Source organism: Myotis davidii, unplaced genomic scaffold, assembly GCF_000327345.1.
Source record: "Myotis davidii unplaced genomic scaffold, ASM32734v1 scaffold562, whole genome shotgun sequence".
Lineage (NCBI taxonomy): Eukaryota > Metazoa > Chordata > Mammalia > Chiroptera > Vespertilionidae > Myotis > Myotis davidii.
The window spans coordinates 1,045,293-1,052,538 of NW_006293953.1; the positions used below are offsets into that span (position 1 = coordinate 1,045,293).

Sequence of the window (7,246 nt, forward strand, 5' to 3'; positions counted from 1 at the left end):
ATCAAAACACACGTGTGTGGTTGGTGCCAGCAAGAGCTTTATATTTATGCACACTTAGCCTATATGGTCGGTCACTTAGCCTTTTATATAGAGAGAATTTTTAGTTATACAACAAAGATGCCTTGCTGTCAAGCCCTATAGTCGGTTGTCATATTGTAAATTCTCAAAATCAGAGTCACATCCGTATCCAACATCTTACTGTGAATAAGAGCAAGACACAACTAAGAGATTTTACAAATGCCAATCATTTCATCAAACAGTTACTCGGGATAACTCCATAGGGGGTTTTAGTTCTTTTCATGTCCTCCTGCCCTGGGTCTTAAACAATCAGAAGGTTTGGGAAATCAGCATGTATGCTATGATCCCATTATCTCCTTTAGCGATACTCCTGAACAGAATAAGGTTGGCATTGTGAGTGCTTGTAATTAAGGAGCTGGCTCTTGAGGGCATTTGAAATTCTTGAGCACCTGCTTTATCTGACTGCTCACAGAATGTAATGTTGACACTGGCACCTTCACCCATTTATAAGTCAATTCAGCTTCACATCAGATGGTGATGTTCATATTGCATGGTGATTAATTATTTTAAAGTATTCTAATGTTTTATTAAAAAATATAAAATGTATATGCATAGGTAATATCAAAATTGTCCAAATTTAAAATAAACAAATAAAAATGACTTTGAAAAGTTTGATTTTATTTTCACATATTGATTTTATTTTCCAATGAAAACAACTCTATGGGTTAGTAAAATAAAATTTTCTTCTTTGCTCTGCTAAATACTTTTTTTCTGGGACAAGTAAAATATCTTATTTTAAAGGTGAAAAATGTATCCAAATCATGTCAATCTAGTGCAGCGGTTCTCAACCTGTGGGTCGCCAACCTGTGGGTCCTGACCCCTTTGGGGGTCGAACGACCCTTTCACAGGGGGTCACCTACGACTCTCGGAAAACACATAAAAAATTACATATTGTTTTTGTGATTGATCAATATGCTTTAATTATGTTCAATTTGTAACAATGAAAATACATCCTGCATATCAGATATTTACATTACGATTCATAACACTAGCAACATTACAGTTATGAAGTAGCAACGAAAATAATTTTATGGTAGGGGGTCACCACAACATGAGGAACTGTTATAAAGGGTCGTGGCATTAGGAAGGTAATTTTTACCCGTCATTCCTAGTGCGAAAAAATATAAACTGAAGATGTTAAGGGTCATGAGGCTAAGTAGTTTGACCAATTTTGTTTAGATGAACAACTTTTTCAAAACATTTAGTCATACTGATCTAAGTTAGGGATGACAGATCCATTTATAAGTAGCTCTTCCCTTGGGATGTCACTAATCTGTCATCTATACAGCTCTTGGTTCATTCATAATATTAAATGCAAATATGAAGGTCAATTATTCTTCTCCACTCTACTAAATTGCCCACTCTAACATTACAAGGAGTAATTTTGATAGTTATAATTCAATAATATTGTCCTTAAAAGATTAAATTATTATAGATGTTTCTATACCATTGGATGATACCCCTTTACCCTTCTTGCGTTTTCCATTTCATTTTACATGTCACCCAATTTGAAACTATTCAAGATTTTACTGCCATTTTCATATTTTCTAATGTATATACTTCATGTTACCTATTAGAGCCCACAACAAATCAATACCAATGATGTGATCATTTGCCAGAAGTATGGATAAGTAGTAAGACATGCGAAGACATAGAAAAAGCATGACCTTGAGGATGAAGCAGACCTAGTTTCTAATTCCATCCTTGCCCTCAACTTGAGCAAGTTATTTCACATCTCTGGTTATTGGCTGAGTTATCTGTAGCTTGAGCCAGTTGTTTATGCTGTTATTACCTCTCAAATGGAAATGTAGTTTCCTCACAGGTAAAATAGAACCAACCCTGCTTTCTTAGAGGACTATCATGAGAATTACCTGAATTAATTAATATAAAGTTCTTTATTTAGTTTTCAAAAAAAAAAAGTGACCACTCAATAATTTTTACCCGTCATTCCTCTTTATCTCCAAGATGCAACTGCTATCCTTTGGGGTTTTCCTCTTTTAAAATTAAAGTCAGTGCTTATTTTATTTTTATTTAACAATACCAAATTATCCTTTGCCAACACAAAATTACCATATTTCCAAGGAAGAATTTCACAAGAAAGAATTCTTGGATTTTTTTAGCCTACCTCTTGCCACCACCAATTTGTAGTTGTTATCTGTTAGGAAACAACCAGGAACAGATGCTAAGTTTAGTTGCTGGAATATTTACAATATAATTAAGGTAAGCATAATTTTCTAAGACAAACTCGATGCCTCCCCTCCTCCAACCCACCAACTAATTCCTTAGAATTCTCCAGAATCAGTTCTACTCTAGGGTGAAGAGCGTGCATTTTCTGTAGAAATGACGCTTAGCAACATCCATTTGCCTGATGTATATTAAGAAAGCAAAGATAAGACGGTGCTGCTACACGTATCTGGTACAGCTTTCTCAATGTGTGAAAGATGAAACACTAGGACTGGATGCCAATTTCCCAGACTAGAAATAATAACAGACTTCTGTGACAGAAAGCATTTGTTTTCCGGCTTTTGTAACACTGCCAATAAGGTATTTACACTGCTCCCTTTTCATATCTCTATTTTTCTGTCTCTCATACGAGTGATCTGTATAGACCACCTTTGAAATGTACTTGCCTACAATGTAGCTAAAGAACATGAGTGAGATAAAATACTATGTTTTAGGTTTTTTTTAAAAAAAAAAATCCAAATGGTTAGAAAACATGGTTAAACTGTATTTTTCACATTTCAATAGGTGGTTTTTCCAAACGTATTTCTTACATTTAGACATGACAGAAAGCTTTATCAAGAGTATTCTATGACATTGTGTAATAGTTTGGTAAGCTGACGGCTAATAAAGGAGTGTTCTATAGGTGCATGTACTTGGCCCTTCAATGTACTATTTAATCAATTGCATCTTTTTCCCTAAGGGCAATGCGATTCCATTTTAAAAACAAAGCACTTTTTGAGAAGGTAGCAATGGAATGTGAAAAAACAAATCTTTCATCAAAGTCAAAGGAATCTGAATTCAAATTGTAGCACCACCAATGCCAATGCCAACGTGTGCACCCTTGGCCAAGCCTTTACCTGCATTGCCTGTTTAATAGGAACGTGGCTTAGTTTTGCAGGATGAAGGGAACAAACTACCTCCATATTAAAGGGCTTTAGCAGAATTCAATGCTTATTTACACAGCCCCTTGCAAATTCTTCTTTGCATAAATAACATTCCATAAATGCGAAAGCCTTATCTGCTTTCCTAAGGGGTTTTTGAAAAGCCTTTTTTTCCTTCATGATTTTATGCTAAGAGATTATAGATGGGGTGTTTTCATTCATTCTCTTTTGTAAAACAAAACAACAATAAAAAACCAAACTTGAAAATTAGAACACAACACTAGCCTTGGATTAAAGAGATATCATTTACGTGTTGCCAATGCTCCCAACTAACCTTTTCAGAACTCCTTAACAAGATCCAAAAGATTGATCTTTTGCTTTAGGAAATGAAGTTAAACATATGGGACAACCTTTCTTGCTATCTTGCAAACCCTTGGATTTACTTAACCACTGAAACTTACTTGTAGCCAAGCTAGCTTATTATTGTATCCCAAAGTTTTGCCAAAACACAGTTGCAGACAACATACTCTCCCATAGTAATATTTGCTTCACATACATTTTTTTTTCAGTTCCATAGGGATACTCATGAATGATTTTCCCTGAATTATATCTACTTGTACTGAAGCATGTCAGAATTGAAAACATCGCAACACTGGCTGAGTTCATGAACAGTGCCATCCCATGTGTATCCTGGCTCTCAGGTATCACCGGGAAACCTGAAAAGGATCAATGTATATTGTCTTAAAAATAACTGTACACCCCAGTGCACAGTCATCCATTTTGCATAGGCAAATGGCCCACTGCAAACATACAAACTTTGAATTTAGGAGCAGTAGAAATAAAGGCTGTCAGTGTTCATGCTGAGAATTTTTTTCTTTTAAAAAACAAAACAAAACATGTACATTTAACTGTATTTATCATTGTCATTTAAAGCTTGAATTTATAAAACACAAAAAAGACATTAAGCGTTCAGCATCAGCAGCATTTAAACAGGAGAAATAGCAACAGCTTTGTAAGTTATATACATTAAAGTCAAATAATTGTGTCTGTTTTTTCAATATGGCAATTATACAAATGAAGTAAATGGCAAAAAGGCCTTTTAGGAATACTGCTAGCATGGTTTATCAGTTATTTTAGAAATACACAAAGATTCTGAATATCCGGGCTTCTTTTGCTGTTTCATATTCACCTAGATTCCGAGTCAAGCTTCTTGACCAAAAGTTCTGATGCAGGAAGGCATTTGGCTTCATAGCACATGTTTTCCGTCTCCAGGTACCACCTTCAAAGGAAATGCCATCACAGGGCTGAGGTGATCTGCTGCTTCCCTTTGAAGAGTGTGCAACCAAATACCCAGCCCTATGCAAAGCCAAACAAACAGGCACCCAAAAATGGAACAATGTGCACAGTTCAGGAAAGCACGATGTTAAGTTTTCCCTGCCTAAAAAGTCAGCCAAAGCCACCAAACAGGAACTGCAGTTGAGCTGATCTCAGGAAACACACATGGGATTCCATCGGTTCCGAGCGCACCTTCAGTCACTCACGGGGGACTTGTAGGCCACTGCGCTGTCCACTTTGTGGATGGTGGTCGTGAAGGAGCGCAGGCGGACCTGCTCAGAGTTGGCAATGAACTGTGGTCCGCACTCTTCCCACTTTTCAGGCACAACCAAGTCTTTGTCGGTATAGATCAGCAGGTCAAAGGAGCAGGAAACCTCCAGCAGCGGCAGGAAGGTCACGGTGGCCGTGATCTGTCTGATCACCGAGCGGATCTCGGCTTGGATGGCTTGCGGAGACTTCTCGTGGGGCGCACCGTCATCCCCGGCCGTCTTGTCGCACTCAACGTCGAACTGCCACCTCTCCAGGACCTCCCCGTTTTCCAGATTCGAGATGACCACCACCAGCTTCTGCACCGAGCACATGCACAGCCAGTCTTGCAGCTGTCCCACCACCGTGTGCAGGTATTTCACCAGCTCGGGATCAGCCGTGACAAGCAAGGGGAGTCCGTATTTCTGCACCCGAGTGAAGGTCTCGGCCGGGTATATGCCACGCTGATACAGAATGCTGTTGATGCCGAACCAGAAGAACTCGGCCACTATGTCCGCGCTCCCGCGCAGGGTGATGCCCTGATCCAGGGACTGCTGCCTGGCCATGGCCAGCCCGCAGGCAGCCGGGGCGTGTTTCCTGCTCTGGCACCGAGAATGCCAATGTTAACAAGACAAGTCAGCATTTTGGTTTTAATGGAATGTCCTAAAACGTAGCCCATACTATTTCTAGGTGATGGATCCCCCCTCACTGATTGCTTTAAGTGTGCCCTCAAAGAATTCCACCAACATACCCTCATCCTGCGTTCTTATGTGTATCACCTTGAGTTTCCTGTTTGCACAGAGATGTAACTGAACTCAGAGGTATAAGAAAGAAGTTACAATAAATTGCATGCCAAGCGAGTGTAGGGATTCAGTTTGGAAGATCTACGTGTTATTACTTCTTTTCTCCCAAAGAACCTTTATTTTGGGTAGGTATCATCATTCTATCATTCTGTACATATACTACGAAACATATTCAGAGACATCTAGTAAACAGCCCAGTGACATAGAGTTTATGAGAGAGAGAGAGACTCGACTTAAATCTGCATTTCTCATGAGACTCCAAATCCAAGTTCTACCTGGCCTTGATCTTAAATATACACAGGAATAAGTAGACGATGTGGCCTATCACAGATACTTGTACAGGAAGAATGTAAATTAATACTGCTCTACCTGAAGAATGTGTTGCAATGATTCCTCAGATAAATAGGCTAGCTGGCTGAGACCGTCAGTGGCCCCTCAAAGAGAGAAAATGTGAGGGAGTGAACTGAGCCAGGGCTTTGCATTAACAGGGTGAATTGGTGTTGATAGTGCATCATGTGTCCTTGGGAAAGGGACTTACCTTTATTCTGCCTGAATTTCCTGACATTTAAAGTGGGGGGACAATGTCGATGAGAATGACTGAAGTGCCTCTCAGGGTGTTTGAGAAATGAATGAAAGACATTTGCATTTTCTTACGCTCCTCATTACACATTGTAGGTGTTTAAATTATATCCCCTACTCTCACCTTCTCTGCCCCTCTTAATATTTTGTAAAGGTGTTCCTTTCTTTTGGGTCCTGAGAGAGAACTACAGTTTTACTCTTAAATATGATTTTGTCCCTTGGCAGGTGAAACAGCAATCACACCTTCATCTGACTAATATGTGAGTGTGTCATCCACATAGTTATTTGCTGCCAATGTCAGTGCTGACTAGAGAGGGATGATTAGCAAAATACTAGCCACTTGGAATAATGCAGCCACATGTTGTATAAACATCATTTGTTTCCAAATGTTTGATACATGTTTCATATATGAGAAAGAGCATTACATGCGTATATAATTGCAGCAATTAAGACATGCAAGGAAGAAAAAAATGCCACCAGAACTCCATGTCTTGAAGCTATTGCAGCCCCATTCAGCAAACACAATATGGGCAAAAAAAGAATAGTAAGGTGAGAAAATTGATTAGCATGGGTGGGTAGAATTCCCAAAATTCCATGGGTACAACCAGAACTCCATGTCTTGAAGCTATTGAAGCCCCATTCAGCAAACACAATATGGGCAAAAAGAGAATAGTAAGGTGAGAAAATTGATTAGCATTGGGTGGGTAGAATTCCCAAAATTCCATGGGTACAATAGGAAGTAGAGTTCTATAGTTAAACTAAGTCACCGAGAAGGTAGGCATGGTTCAAATGAAGAATGGGCAGGACATTTCACATTTCCTCAGTGTTCTTCAAGAACCAGGGTTGAGAATGATTAGGAAGGAATTGAGGATCACATAAATTGGCATCTGTGGAGATAAACCATGGGGTAAAAAGAAGAAAAGGGGCAGCATTGTTGACTAGACTAGAGAGGCACACACTGCATGGGATTCCAGTGACAACAGAATGTCCTCACAACGCTCAGAGCTGCTTTCTCCCTTCCTGAGATGAAAGTCAGCAAACCCCCTCATGCATTTCATCAGCACTCTTGAAAACTGATACCAACGTACTTAGATACTAGAC

At 39.1% G+C, this 7,246-nt stretch overlaps 1 pseudogene; it reads right to left on the reverse strand.

The window, feature by feature from the left end:
- Positions 1 to 4,711: 4,711 nt before the first annotated feature.
- Positions 4,712 to 5,348, reverse strand: LOC102751435 (annotated as a pseudogene).
- Positions 5,349 to 7,246: the final 1,898 nt, after the last annotated feature.